The sequence below is a fragment of the Mastomys coucha genome, unplaced genomic scaffold (genome assembly GCF_008632895.1).
Source record: "Mastomys coucha isolate ucsf_1 unplaced genomic scaffold, UCSF_Mcou_1 pScaffold23, whole genome shotgun sequence".
Classification (NCBI taxonomy): domain Eukaryota; kingdom Metazoa; phylum Chordata; class Mammalia; order Rodentia; family Muridae; genus Mastomys; species Mastomys coucha.
The window spans coordinates 36,181,614-36,197,803 of NW_022196906.1; the positions used below are offsets into that span (position 1 = coordinate 36,181,614).

At 44.4% G+C, this 16,190-nt stretch overlaps 1 long non-coding RNA gene across 1 annotated transcript; it reads right to left on the reverse strand.

Annotated features, from left to right (window-relative positions):
• Nucleotides 1-4,025: 4,025 nt before the first annotated feature.
• LOC116072418 lies at nucleotides 4,026-5,413 on the reverse strand. The gene is made up of 2 exons (XR_004111433.1): nucleotides 5,289-5,413; nucleotides 4,026-4,790 (listed from the first exon to the last, which is right to left on the reverse strand). It is a non-coding gene; the product is annotated as an uncharacterized LOC116072418 (long non-coding RNA).
• Between the last annotated feature and the right edge of the window lie 10,777 nt (nucleotides 5,414-16,190).

The window sequence follows — 16,190 nt, forward strand, 5'->3', positions numbered from 1 at the left end:
GGCAAGTAAGAAACTGATTCAGGGATGGTCCCCACTCTAGATGTTGGAGGACCCGCATGAAGAAGACCAAACTACAGATCTGCTACATGAGTGCAGGGGGCCTAGGTCAGCCTGTGATTACCCTTTAGTTGGCAGTTCAGTCCCTGGGAGCCCTCAAGGGTCCAGGTTAGTTGTCTCTGTTGGTCTTCCTGTGGAGTTCCAATAACCCAGATCCATAAGGACATACATGGTATGTTCTAACTTATAAGTGGACATTAGCCATATAGCACAGGATATCCAGGCTATAACCCACAAACCTAAAGAAGCCAAATAACAAGGAGACCCCAAGTGAGGATGGTTGAATCTTTGTCAGAAGGGGAAATAAAATGGATATCAGAAATGGATAGAGGGAACTGGGTGGGAGAAGGAAAGGGAGGTGATGGGGTGGGCATGGGGATCAGGAGTAAGAAGAGTCAGGGAAAGAATGGAAATCTCAAGGTCGGTGTGGCAATCTCTGGGATACCTAAAGCAGTGGGATGGGGAGAGGCCCTAGAGTTTCTATGGGGACAACTACAGCTGAGACTCCTAGCAGTGGGGGAAATGGATCCTGAAGTGGCCACTTCCTGTAGCTAGGCAAGACTCTCAGTAAAAGGATAAAGACAGCAACCCACCCATGAAAACTTCCACCTAAGATGTATCCTGCCTACAAGATGTGCAGGGTCAAAGACAGAGCAGAGACAGAGGGAATGGGTAACCAATGACTGGCCCAAACTGAGACCTATCATATGGGCAAGAGCCAATGCCCAATACTATCAATGATACACTATTATGCTTGCAGACAGGAGCTGAGTAAAACTGTCCTCTGAGAGGCCCCACCCAGCAGCCAATAGAAAGAGATGTACAGACACACAGATGTAGAGCCAAACATTAGATGGAGCTCAGGAGGTCTTATGGAAGAATTGAGGGAAGGATTGAGGCACCTATGATCTTTTTACAGTCTCCCAACTTCAGCTTTTCCTCAAAAGGATATACAGTAGCCTCTGTCTTTCTTCTATTAGTCATAGGATAGCTCACTTGTTTTTAGCATTGACTATTTCCTTGTATGTACACCCTATGGCTTACATGTTCTCCCCCTGAAAGACATTGGAGTTGTTCCTAAACTTCTGCCAATTGTGAATAAAGCTGCTATGAGCATCCATGTACAGGGTTCTATGTGGATGAAAGTTTTCAGTTCATTTAGATACATGACCTGGATTATACGTCTACCAAGGCTGTGTCATTTCAAATCCCTTGCAGCATCTAATGAAAGGCCCCACTCCTCTCCACTCAACACCCTTTTGTAACTGCCTGTTTGGAGTTTAACCATTTTAATAGCATCCTAGTGCTAATTTTTTTCCTTTCTTGTTTACATTCCACACATTGATTTTTTTCCCTGGGTGGGGGTCTCCCTAACTTCTCCCTTTATTCCTCATGATGGGATGAGTTCTGATCAGGAATTCTGAGATATGTCCGTCCTGACAGGAGAGAGCTGTGAACAGGAACTAGGTGTTTATCTCTCTCTCTCTCTGGTCTACACCAAGGGAGTGAACAGCTTCACTGGCATATGGGACAGTTTCCTGCAGAACTGACTTAACTGGCAGCAAGGTGAGGATAGAGACATCATGCGAGCTCTCGTTGCCTTGCTACTTAACAGATTCACAACTCTACAAGAGCGGAAAGGTTCTCTGACCCTCAGAAGACGTCAAGGTAAAGGGGAAAGCCAGGCCAAGGAGGGCCTTAGGCTGGAAGGCTGTGCAGGGCCCTTCTGAATCTGCTGTTAAGCTGAGGAATGGCCTCTTCTGAATTGGGTTCTAGACTACGTTATACTGTTACCTGGGTATGCTTTGAAGTTGTTGTCTAGGGGCTGATGTGTTGTTAGAGATGAGGTTGTCATTGTGGGACCCTGAGAGGTGGTAGAACCTTTAAGAGGTAGAACCTCGGGGTAGACCCTTAGCTCCCACAGAACTCCTGAGCTCTTACAAGAAAAAGGCTTTTTAAAAAATGAACTGGACCCCTGACTTATTCTCTGGCTTCCTGTCCAGTGACATGATGTCTTTTTCCAATGTGTTCTTGTCATGATGCTACCTGTTATTAGACAGAAGCTGAACAAATGGGTTGCTAATGCTGTATCAGATCACCTCAAAATCTGTGAGCTAAATAAATCACTTTTCTTTGTAAAGTCCACCTGTGTCCACTATTTTGTTACAGTATCAAGTTGGTAATACGAATTCTTTTGTTAGAGTATCAAATCAGTGACACAAATTAATACATTTTCTCTGGCAACAGTATAGAATGTGGATATGGGACAAAGAGAGGGATGCAAAGAAAGGGCCAGTCAAGAAATGAACACAGAGAACTATTCAAGGAAGCTAAGGCCTGGACTAGTTCAAGGGAGAAAGCTTAGAGAGTAGAGTTTGATCCAAAGATTGTGGCTAGGAAATTACAGAAATGAGATTCCATGGCCATCTCTGACGGGGTTAATTAAAAGTAATAATCCCTAATGAGTGCTGGAGAGATGGGTCAGCAGGTAAAGTGCTTACTGCTTAAGTATTAGGATTCAAGTTTGGATCCCTAGCACTCACATACAAGTTAGGTGTGTGGGATGTATGGAAACTCAGTGCTGAGGAAGCAAAGACAAACGAATCCCCAGAGCTCATTGCTCACTGGCCAGTCATTCTATCTAAATGAACAAGCTCCAGGCTTAGTGAGAGATCCTGTCTCGAGAAATATGGTATAGATGGGCTTGGAAAATGGCTCAACAGGCAGAGGCTCCTGCTGTAACGGCAAGATGACCCAAGTTCAAATTTGCAACTCCACTGTAAAAACCAGGCATGGCCAGATATACAGATAACCTCAGCATTGAGGGGCAGAGACAGGGAACTCCTGGGAGCTCCCTGGCCAGCCAGCAAGCCTAGCTGTAACAGAAATCCTCAGGCTCAGTAAAAGATTCTGTATCTATCACTAACAATAAGGTGGGGGAGGGTGTTAGAGAAAGACTCCAACTAATGTACTACATTGGTTTGCACCTGTGCAAACTGTAGCTACCTATATAACATAAGCACCTGTGCACATGTGCGTACACGCAAACACACACACTCTCATCAGCACACATACAAACTACAACCTCTGGGTGAGTACTGGTATTCTGACCCATAATAATTGAAGCCATTAAAAAGGCAAAACAAAGGAAAAGTATTCAAAATCAGAGCACAAGAAGCAATTATATCTTGAGTGTGAGCCATGCTGACTTCCATCTGCAGCTCTGGGGGTGGGGTGGGGTGGGGTGGGGTGGGGTGGGTGGTGCTGAGCAGACTACAAATGAGCAGGGGTCTGAAGTCCAGCAGAAATGCCAGTCTCCAGAAAATTAGACCTAGAACCTTCAATATAGGAGGTGAGCACCACCATTAAGTTAGGGGTCATGGGAAACTAAAGTCAGCTGGCCGGAAGGAAACCCTAGGCGGATGTGGATGTTTGCTTAAGAACATGGTGAAAGAGGAAACGTTGTGAGCAAGGAAGCATCACTGTGGCCAGAGATGAAAGTGAGAGATTCCATGGACTGACCGAGAAACAAACAAATGTCAGGCTCAGACCAGGGCACTCACTGGCTCTCACCAATGGGAGGTGTTGCTTTTAAGTTGAGTTGTGGGGTCAGAAGGCAGGTAGGACCTTCCAAGTGGGCTTGAGGAGGAGGCCATGACCCCCATGTATGGGTGCTATATCCAAGACCCTTGGCTGAGAGCAAAAGGAGAGGTCAGGAGAGATTGCATTTGTACAGCTGAGGCTTGATGTAGTTATAGACTCAGGGTAACCAGCCAATCAGAAGCTAGAAACAATCTACAGAAGAGGGCATCAGGGATGGAGCAAGGTTCCAAAGATGAAAGTAGATAAGGAACGAGAAGATAGCCAGTGTAGGGAGAAGGTGGTGTGTATCAGAGTAGAGTGAGGAGGAACACTGAACAGGAGAGATCTCAAATAAGACAGAAGGACATTAATAAATGAGCCAGTAGTTTCTAGATTATTGATGCTGATTTTAATGGAGGCAGAAGTTCATGCCAGTGGCCTCATTTTTTTTGGCAAAATGGGAGACCAGGGCATATGTTGAGGGAAGACTAGAGCTAATGATGACATATCACAATGATTAGGCAGAACCGAAGATGTCAATCAAGAAGTGATAGTCTGGAACTGTAGAAGACACAGGTTCAGTTCTCAGCATCCACATGATGGCTCACGACCAACCATAACTCCAGGTCCAGGGTACTGGATGTCCTCTTCTGACCTCTGTGGGTACCAGCCATGCATGTGATGGACAAAGGCAAAACCCTCACATACTTAAAAAAAAAATCTTTCAAAAAGAAGTGTATTGGTCTGTGCTCTACTTAAAGAGCAGGAAGCCAGGAGGGTGCTACAGCTTGCGTAAAAAGTGGGAAGAGTGGGGAAGGGGTGTGCTATGAAGCTCTCCCCTCGGCAAGCAGGGCTCCAGAGCAGCAGAAAGCTCAGGGATCACAAGCAGAGACAACTACCAGGCAAGTTCCCAAACAGCTTTCATCTGATACTTTTAAACAGTGAAGCCGCTCTTGGACAGTTTACGGAATGTTTCCAAGGACATATTTCATTTTTTCTTTGTAGTACTGTTGTGAGGCATGGGTTCTTCTTTCTTTTCTCTGCAGATAGATACACCATGACTACTGGTCAGAGAACTCACAAGGGCAGGATAGATCTCTAGGTATTGGGTCACCGGGCTTCTCACAGGTAGCATTTGATATTTAAAGACACTGAGGATGGAAGATGAAAATTAAGTATGCTGCAGGGGTTAATTTTTCTAGGACGGTGAGATAAGACCCCCATTTCTACCCGTGCCCATAAACACAGTACAGATTCTGAGATGAGTTCAGAGTCATGCCCTGGCTTTCCTCCTCCAATCCACCCACACAGCCCTCGCAGGCCACCACACCCCATGCTCCATCACACCTCAATGCTTCCTCACCTGCTGTCCTTGGGCCTGGAGAAGCCTCTCCTTGCCTGTCCCCTGGCTAGCTCCTACACTTTGGGATCTCACTAGTCACCTTCCTGCAGGCTGAGCTGGCTGCCCTACTTTCTGTCTTCATCCCTGCCCTGGGGCCACCCTCAGTTCTAGCACAAAGGTATTGCTGTCCTTACCCCGTCTCTCTTAACAGACCAAGAGCTTCTTGTGGGCAGGCACTGAGCCTTGTGTCTTTTTATATCTCTTGGTTGGTAAACAGACTGGTACAGTGCTTGGTGGGGTAACTCACCTGTAAATGCAGGAGGGATGCTGCTCCTGCCTCTCGGTGGAAAGCAGCCAAAAGCATCAGCCAGCTGTCTTCAAGCCATGCCTCACCTCAACTTCGTTGTTCTTTAACCGAGATGACAAGATGTGACAGAAGCACTGAGAGACAGATAATTAGCAAAAGCTTTCTTCCTTTCCAGAGGCTTACCTCCCCGTTCACCTTTTAACATGTAGTATTTTAATATATACAAAACTTAACTGCTTTCTCTCGCTCCAGTAGTACTCCAGGTCTGGGTAACTGCAGGGACCCTGGCTCCCCTGTGTTCCTCTCCCAGGGTACAGGGTAGTCCCTATACTTGGATCTTGAGCCACAGTGACCCCATTATAGTGCTGGTCAGATTACTTGCCTACAGCAAGCTCCATCTCATTCCATCTGAAAGCCACAAATCCTCTCTGTCCAGGGCTCTTCACAGCTGGCTCCTGCCACCTCTGACCCCACCTTCTACAATCAAGAAGTGGTAGTCTGGGGCTGCAAAGACACAGGTTCAGTTCCCAGCATCCGCATGATGGTTCACAACCAACCATAACTCCAGGTCCAGCTACATGGCCATGGTTCATAAGGCACCGGCCAGCTCACACCCACCTCTGCCACCCCCTCACTGGGTTCTCTGCCTCATTTACTGATGCTCTCTGCCTCTCTCAGCTCTCACTCAGTAGCTCCTTCTTGGTGGATAGCTCTGATCATCCTCTCAAACCTTACTGCTTCCTACAATAGCCACGGATACAGCCTATCCTTTTTTGGCTTTGCTTCCTACTTGGTATGGGAATGGCATATATTCCCCTTGGTGTCTTGCCTGTCTTACGCTTGCTGCAATGGGGGCAGGCAGTGCTTCAGGTCCCTTTGGCTTCTTTCAGTAGCCAGTACCTAGAACAGTATATGGGACACAGAGTGACACCCAGTGGACTTTTGTTGACTGGGTCCCGAGTTCAAGCTGAGCCTCTTATTTCCTGGTTACAATGCATGCATCTCAATTTCTTTCATATGTATCTGTTCTGTTTAATCAGACTATATCATCTATACAGTATATATTCTAATACACCTGAAAGTGCGGAGAGATTATACCCTAGGCCTGTTGATTTACACAGAGCGATGGTGCTCATAGTTCAGCAGCATCTGCACCCTGACTGGCCCCCATCTCCCTGACTGCTGTGCATCCTTTCCCCGCCTTCTCCTCCCCTTATTGCCTTGTCTTAGGACAACATTATCACTCCCCGAGAAATCCTTCCTTCCCACCGCTTCTGCTAATTTAATCCTGGATTTTTAATCAGCTGTGAGGGGCGGGTGGGGTGGATGTGGGGGATGTAGTCAGGCTGCCATACATCATCTTAGGGAAGAAGAGGCTTGACATTTTCATTGGCAAATCAATCCTGAAGCTCTGGGACTGGAGAAGACCCCAGAGGTCAGCCCATCCATCTTCACACCTCTAAGCAGTTTCTGTTCCAAAAATCATCCCCCAAACCGACTGTCTGGCTTTTTCTCTGGCTATTCTCTAAGGGAGCTACCCTCTTAACCTCTCTTGATGGTCTGCTTTAGTGTTTTAGTGGAAAATGTAAAATTCTTATTAAGGCAGTGGCAGTGCTGTAGGGCGGAGAATGGGAGCACAGATAATCAGCTTGCAGCCTTAGGCAGAAGCCACAGCCTGACGATGAGGCCACACTGACCACTGTCTAGCTAACTCAGTGACCGAGTGTAAATAAATTAGCCTTAAAAACAATCCTCAAGGTAAGAAAAAATAAATACAAAGTAAACCATAAGTACTAAGTTAAAAAAAATTATTCCCATTTAAAACTTTAGGTGAGTGTGTGTATGTATGTGTGTGTATGTGTGTGTATACGTGTGTGTGTATATGTGTGTATGTGTGTGTGTATATGTGTGTATGTGTGTGTGTTGTTGGAGTTGGTCCAGTGTAGTTTTCCATGATGTGGTAACTGGAGAATCAAACTCAGACTATCTGGCTGAGTGGCAGGCATGCACCTTTACCCACTGGACCACTTCTTTGGTTCCCTACAGTCTTTATCAACACATTGATACATACATAAGTACATATATGAAATAGCAAGGGTATTGAATCATAAGCACACAAATACATACTCAATTCATGTTTCCTCTTATCTTCCTTTTTTATTGTTCCTTCTCTCCCACTCAGATGCATTTCCTACTCAGTAGGCTCTAAGTCTGTGATTCTCAACCTTTCTAATGCCAGGACCCTGTAATACAGTTCCTCGTGTTACGATGATCCCCAATCATAAAATTATTTTTGTTGTTACTTCATAACTGTAACTTTGCTACTGTTATGAATCGCAATATAAATATTTGTGTTTTCCAGTGGTCTTAGGTGACCTTTGTGAAAGGGTTATTCAGTCCACAAAGGGGTTGGAACTCACAAGTGGAGAACTGCTGCTCTAAGCCTTCATGATAGAACTTTCAAGTTCAAGAAAATCTGCCAGCTTCATGATATCCTAAACTCTGCACAGGCTACCCTCATCCTGAAGATCTTTACAGTCAACTTAGAAAATGGACATGCATTATGAAGACTGTGTTCCAATAACAACTACAAATGTATCAAGTATGTGGATGTATACACTTGAGTTTTTGGAATATTCATGCCTTCATCTGTAAAATGGATGATAATATCTCCTTCTCAGTAGGGCATCTTGCATTGATTAAATGAGATTATGTATGGAAAAGACTTGGCATGTAGCCTGGGAATGCTGTGTGTGTAATATATGATGATTACACTAATAGTTGACATGTATTGTCTATTCTGTCTTGTCAGGCATTAAGAAGTGCCTTCTCTATTAACTCGTTCCTGGTAAATGGTTATCACGTTCATTCAAAGTTATTGCTTCCATTATCATTACTATTATTACATTTTAAAGACCCAGGAAGGAAGGTGACAATGAGCTCTTTCCTCTCAAGTCTCTATTCTTTGGTTGGTATGTTAAAGTCAGTATGTTGCACCCGAGTGTTAGTTACTGGGGCCAACTCAAGGAGAAAAGGCGAGGCAAGGCTCAGAGAGGAGCGACTAGAAAAAGGAGTCCATCTGTTGCCCTTGGGTGTCATGTCTGTTCCTAGCTGCCTGGCAGCTAGATGCCCAGGGTCCTTTCTCAAGCAAGAGAAAGCCTCCTCTCACCAGTGTGTGGGTGGTTGACTGGACCAAGAGATGGGCAACAGGGAGAGGGAATACAGCTTTCATGGCAGTGCTGCTTGGTGTCTGTGGCTGAATCTACATCTTTCCAGAACTGGGAGGGAGAGAGGGGAAGAGCTTGTTTTTATCATGGGAGGAAAAAAAAAAGCTAACCAAACAAAAACCATTATCAAGTAGAACTGCCCTAGCCAGTTAAGGTGCTCAAGTTGAGCAGAACAGTGAAGACAATTGGCAGAGTAAGCTGCTCATCTCATGTTGGCCAAGGCACAAAGATAGAGGAGGAGACTGGGCTCCCAGAGTGCAATGAAAAGCAAGCCTCCAATGACTTAACTTCCTCCTTTCTCCAACCAGTTCCCCTAATTCACACTATGTATGGCAGAGGCTAAAGACCAAACCCTTAACACAAGGCTGGGGTCGGGGGCCGGGACCTAGGCAACATTTGTCCAAACAACAATGGTGCTGCAAAGGTGCTCTGAAATTATTTTCTATTATGATTTTTAAACTAGAAACAAGTTACAATCATTTAACTTCCAAAGAAAGTAGAGCAAAGGGAGTTTTTTTGGAAACTATACAATTCACCATGAAAGAGAAAAGCTGCTACATATTATCAGTGCCTCTAGTCACTGAGCATCCAGATGGTTCTTAATGCAAAGGGATCTGAGGTGTGCTATTTTCTGTACCAAAAATGGTTAGGGACCATTTAGAAAGAACAGAGTGAATCAAATGACCAGTTCAGTGTACCAAACTTGAAATGTCTTTCCAAATGGCTGCACTCCCAATTTAATTTGATAACATATTAGTTCGTAATTTGTTAAGTGGGGAGGTTGGAGCTCTCTCTGAGCATATCTGAATGGGTTTCTGAAGTACTCTAGAAGGCTTGCAGGAAGAATAGGGTCATGTTTCTTAGGAAGAGCCTCCTACTCTGTCCAGGCACCCTATAATTGTTCTCTTTGATTCCTTCCACCCTGTGAGTGCCCCCACACGTGTGTGTGTGTGTGTGTGTGTGTGTGTGTGTGTGTAGACACTTGTGTGCACTTGTGGAGGAAAGCAGTCAACATTGGGTGTCATTTGAGTGTGTGTGTTTGTGTAGGTAGCATACACTTGTGTGCACCTGTGGAGGACAGCGGTCAACACCGGATGTCATTCTTCAGGATGAAGTCCAACTTGTTTTTTGAGACAGGCTCTGTCATCTTGGCATGTTACATATTCTGATTTGACTTGGCTGGCTAGACAGCAAGCTCCAAGACTCTCCTTGTCTCTGCCTCTGCAGCACTGGGATTACAAACCTGTGCCACCATGTGCCAACTCTTTTATGTGGCTACTGGGAAGCAAACTCGGGTCCTCACGCAGTTAACCCTTTACCCACTGAACCACTTGCCCAACTCCGGAGCCTCTGCCTTTCTATGGTGATTTCTCCCCTCTGCTTCCCTCTACTGTTAACTTCTTTTCCTCTAGGTTCTGAATCACCTCTCAAAGGAGGATTTTCCTGAACATGAACTTGTAGGCAAGTTTTCTCACAACTATTCTAACTGCTCTGAGCTAGTCTAAGTGACTTGTAGGGAAGTCTTGCAGAACTCACACATGCCTCATTTCTCACAACAGCTTCAGTATGTGGCTGAGACCTGGTCAAAGACTTAATACATATGGGTTTGTTACATTTGCCCTAAGATACCTCTGCTTCCATTTCCATTTATCTCAAAGGTGTTGCCTTAGTCAGGGTTTCTATTGCTGGGACTATTTGGTCCATGACCAAAAAGCAAGTTGTTGAAAACAAGTTAATTGAGCTTACACTTTGATACTGTAGTCTATCGCTAAAGGAAGCCAGGATAGAAACTCAAGCAGGGCAGGAACCTGGAGGTGGGAATGGGTACAGAGACTATGGAAGAGTGCTGCTTACTGGCTAGATCTATATAGCTTGCTCAGCCTGCTTACTTATAGAACCCAAGACCACCAGCCCAGGAATGGTACCACGCACAATGGTCTGGTCCTTCCCCATGTATCTCTAATTAAGAAAATGCCTTACAGCTGAATCTTAAGGAGGCATTCTCTCAACTGAGGTTCCTTTCTTTTAGGTAACTCTAGCTTATGTCAAGTAGATATAAAGCCACCAGGACAGATATCTTCTTATACAGTGAACTATAACCTAACTTGAGATGTTAGCAAGACAGTTACCTAGCCTTGTAATGAATAACTGAGTTTTAGCCAATAACAAGCAGCCAATTGTTCAATCACCTTCAAACAAGACAAACAGGAGCCGCAAGTAATTAGCCTATCTCTGTAAGTTTTGTTTAACCTCTGGCTTTAATTATAATTTGCTCCACTTTTGGTCCATACTGCCGTCTGATTCTAGAATTGCAAATAATACTCTATAAAGCTAGATAATTATTTTTTTAAATAATTTCATCTGCAGAGGCTCAATTATTTTGTTTGTAAGAAATGTAAAATTTCAGTATTTCTTTTCATTTATGACACACTTAGGAAATGTACAAATGCCCAGAATGTTAATCTCCTCTCATTCATATTTAGTTCTAGGTGGGAGATTTGTGTGCCTGATTTAACTGTAAAGATGGATGACATATGACTCTGGACTATTGAGACTCAAAAGGGACTGTTGCAAATATTAACTGAAGCAACCATCATTTGAGCTCCTCTTTGGCTGGATAGCTGGATACAAGTTCTCCTTGCCATCTAAATAAGAGATGAAATGCCTGTCACCTCTGACCATCAGTATCTGCAAAGGAAACATACAGAGTGGGGATAAAACCCATTCATAGTCCTTCTATGACTGCAATAGTCAAACATCATGTCTCAGACCCTTACTACCAGCTACACTGAGGACTCACACTCTGCCACGCATTGAATCTGCCCAATAATGGGTGGCTTGCCCATTATCTAGGTAGGTTATATTGATAGCCAGAGAAAGAACTGGAAGTACATGAGGTACAACTCTTGTCTCTCTTGTGCAAAGGTACTCTGAACCCTTGATGCAGGTAATTGGCTAGGACTCAGCTACTTGTTACAAGGGCAAGTTGCCATCTTATTTCTACCTCAAGTTAAGTTACAGTCCACTGTGGCCTTAGTATTCTCACCTTACTAATGGTGAAATGAGATCTATAGAAATGTGGCAACTTTCTCAATTCTTCAAAGCCAGGAAGTGACAAGAAGTGAGATCCAAAGCCAGAACTGTCCCATGCAAAACTGATATCCTCCTCACTCTAAAAGGGCAGCCTGATTTACAGTAGCACTCTCTGAAGCTGTGCCATAAAGAGACAAGAATGGGCAGGAAAGCCTAGGAAAGTCTTCCCCTGGAGTACATCCTCAGACAACTGCAAAAGTAACATCCCTAGTGTGTACCAGGCACAGATGAGCCTGGCATTTCTGAGCAATTAAATAAGTGGAGGAGAGGCAATAAAACAGGAGCAATGTGCAGGACTTACAGGGAAGTCCTCAGAAAGAGCAGTCAGCTAGATTTTCACAAAAGAATGAAAAACTGGGACAGTCACCGGTCATAATGAAGGATGCCATCTTGGCTGTCACTGTTGAGTCCTCCAACAATAACTAACATCAGCTATCCAGCTTCTGGGTCTCGGCTTGAAACATCCCTTGGAGGGAGGGACAGTCAGAGTAGTCAGGCCTTAGGAAAGTCAGGATGATTCAGGGTACTCATGAGGTGCTGGAAGGGATGGATGTGTCTGTCCTGATTGTGGCAACACATCTAAATTCATCTAACTGTACACGTTAAGTATCTGCAGAGGTCTGTCCGTCTGAGACCATAACTAAGCAGCTTAAAATAAGCAAACCAATAAATAAATACGCAATTTATTTGTATTTATAAATAAATACAAAATTTAACTTTTTTTCAAAAGAAAACAGAAAAGGGAGAGGCCATGGTAGCATGTGTTTGTAGTTCCAGCTACCAGAGAGGCTGAGGAAGAGACACACTTGAACCCAGGAGCGAGAAGCCATGTTGAGCTACACAGTAATAGAATTACACACCCTTTGTTCCTGTGTGTGTGTGTGTGTGTGTGTGTGTGTGTGTGTGTGGTATATGCATGTGTATGTGTCCATGAGTATCCATGATGAATATGGAAACCAGAGGTTGACATCAGTAGGAGTTCTTAGTATATGCTATCAAACACAGCCTCTACTTTTCTTCTTCTTTTCTTTTTTAACATGGGTGCTGAGGATCCAAATTCAGCTCCTCATGTTTGTACAGCAAGCACTTACCACTTGGCCATCCTCTAGCCCCCCATACTCCTGTCTTGAAGAGAGTGATGTTTGGTAGCTCCATGGAAGAGTGTGTGCATAGGATAGTGTGATTCAAGCCCCAGCACAATGAGAAAGACAAGAGGGAGAGAAAGAGTAGGGTATGCAGGTCAGGAGGTCCAAGAAGGGAGGGGAGAGAGGGGTGATGAAGCTCCTTCATTCTTAAGCATTCCTTAGTTCACCTCAACAGAGGACAGTTGCTAGGAGGGAAATTCTGCAGAGACGTGGCAGTGGAGTGGAGAACTGAATGAGGATTTCTCAACTTCTTGTCTAAGAACCTGACTTGGGAAAACACACACACACACACACACACACACACACACACTGTTATAGTGTGAGCTGCTGTAAGCAGAACTTGAGGCTTCCTGGTGCTTTATGGGCTCTTCTCCAGGGGACAAGGGCTCCTCCTCTCTGAAGCAATTCCACAGGAAAGGATGCTGCCTCCAGGGAATTTAATTCTGCAGGTTTCACTGGACCCTGCACTGAGGCTGAGACTGGAGAAAGGGTGTGCTTTGCTGTGCCCTCTCCTCCCCCATCGTAGGCTCCGCACGAATTCTTCGTGATTTATTTATCTTGCTCAATTTCTCCAAATGTCATTAGCTCTATTTGTGTCTGTCCTTATTGGACCATGCTGTGATATTTAGTATACACTTAAGGTGGATTCTGAGGAAAGCCATGTTGCTTATTGCCAGCATTTAATACAAGTATCTAATTAAGTTCAGGTTATTGTGTTAATTATCATCCAGATCTATAAAGTTTATTGGGCTTTCTGATTTTCATATCAGCCTGCTGCAATTAGTAGTTATGTATTCATTCAAGTGTTCAGATTTTTTTTAGAAAAAAAAAAGGTCTTGTTTCAATTCACCTCACCATTAGGTTTGATCATAAAATGTTTATTAGAGTAAGATGTGCAGTTTTCACTTGAACTCTTACCTTTAACATGCCCATCATCAACTGTCAGGGGTGGATCTTTCATGGTGAGAGGAATACTATTATATCATCCTGCCTCAGCCATGAATTCAATTTGCCAAGATGGGTTTCAAAAGTATAACATTTGGGGGGAGCGGTTGTGTTGGAGAAAAAAAAAAGAAAGAGGGAAACTGATGTAATTATATTTGAATTTTAAAAACTGTGTAGCATTATCAGAATTTTCTAGTCCCCACACCACTGCATATATACTATTTAAAATAACCTACTTCAATAAGGACTTCAAGCTGTCGCTTGACTAATGCAAAGAAGGCTCCGCCCAGAACCTGTGATGCTCACACAGAAAATGAAAGTTACCATGAGATGGCTTTCAGACCCTTTCCAGTGTAGTCATAGATGCCCACCCACACTTCTCTCCCAGCCTCCCCTGGCATCAGAAAACCTCTTCTCTCTTCCACAGCTAATGCCTTCCTCAGAGACTGCTCTCAGTCTCAGGCTGAGTCTCTGAGCTGTTCTCTAAGCCCTCTCCCCAGCCCGCCCTCAGGGCACAAACACTCTCCAAGGTTCTCAAACCACATCCTTTCTGAGCCTGATCCCCACTACCCCTCCGCTCTGTATCTCTCACAGACACTGTGGTACTTTTCGCTGTCTCCTCACAGCTCTGACTACTTCTTGGCATCACTCACTAAAGTCTTCTTCTGCTTGGCCCTTAGGGACTGCTGAAGATGCTGGCCCTGGCCCTGTTCTCCAGCTCTGCTCACTACCTGGGTTATGGCCACATATTTCTACTTTCAAATCTGTATCTCCAGCCACCTTGGCATAGGTATTTCTCATATCTTCATCAAGTTTGATCATCTCCCTAGATACCCTTTTCAGGGTCTTCCCAGGATCCTTTCCTACAATAAAACTACCTCTTTCCAGAGCCAACGAAGTCTTTTGGAATCCAGCCTCACCTTGTTCTCCAGCCTTAGTTCCTTTTCAGCCTTCCAAAACTTGCCACTCAGCCATGCTGAATCACCTTCAGTATCTTCAGTGTTCTATACTCTCTTCAAACTCTGAGCTTTCCTCCTTCTTGTTCCTTCTGCCTTGACCCCTCTATGCTGATGATCTTGCCTGCCACCTTCATTCCCTTAGCATTAATTACCTGTAAGAGCCTTAGGGAGAGCATTCTACAGGCTGTGTTAGATCCTGCTGACTTAGGACCCAACCGAATTTCTGTACATCACTTACTAAAATATTGAATATACGTTTACTGTAGTCTTTGCTGCTTGATTCCATCTCCTAGCTCAGCACTTGATAAATATTAGGTTGGCAAAATGATTTCAGCTAAAGAATGAATCTAAATGACAGTATCTTATGCAGGCTTAAGTGCTTGAGACCTATGTGGGGGTGGACCTGGGCGCTCCTCTTTACTAATTAACTATTGTTTCCAAACTGACCTGTTCCTTCACTGCTGTTAGACAAATTTACAAGATTCTGGAGGAAGAAGCTGCAACTCACAAAGACAGCTGTGCTGAGGCACTGCTGTAAGACTCAGGATGAGCATTTAACCAACCAAACAACCAAACAGACAAACAAACAAACAAACAAAACCTCATATTTACCAACTGATTGAGGCAACTCCTAGAGATTTTGTTTTTTCTTCAGATTTTCTGGGAAGCCACATACATACTCTAAAGCTTGTATTAGGCTTGATAGGCGATCATGTAAAGAGTTTCCCGTCATCCAAAAGCATGTTTGCTGTATTTCTAAACATGGCATTATTAATTCTTAGATTTAGCACTTGCCTAACAAATGTGAGGCCCTGGGTTCTGTCCCTAGAGCCATAAGGGAAGAAAGAGCAAAGCAAGTTAATTTGTACTGGAAAATCAAAATTAGATATGGAGACATTTAACCTTCTAGAATGGAGAGCAGTCTTTCTGCAAGTCTACTCCTGGGCCTCTCCAAAGCTCTTGGAGACATCATCACTATCTTAATCTTTCACCCCTGGCTCTTAACCCTGCTGTTCAGAATGTTACTTGTCTGGTGGTATCCCAAAGACATCCTTTACTCAACCATGACTATGGAGACAGCCATTTTGGTGCCTCACCGGTGCAGTCTTGTCCCCAAGAAATGCGCGCGCGCGCACACACATACACACACACACAAACACACACGCAAGGGGATTTGTTGTTCTGTGGGTTTGCCTGTTGTCAATGAGCCAAGTGTGGAACAGGGGAGCTTTAACAGCCTTTGAAAGGATCGCAGCAGCGAGTTGATTTAGGAGTCGGGTTTTCTAAAGACAAGAGAGGGAGTAGATGACCTTTCCGGAACCCTCCAGCCTGAAGGTTTTATGATTCCATTCACGTCCTCTGTCTAGACATGAAATGTGGACGCACTTGCTTTTATGGCTACAACCTGAGAAAAATCTAACTGCGCCACCTACAGTCTCATCCTAGAAACTGCTCTGCTTCAGCCAGGAACAGTACCATACGTAGTCCCCGCCCCCCGCCTTCCCCTCCCCCCCAAAAAGAGGAAGAAAAAAC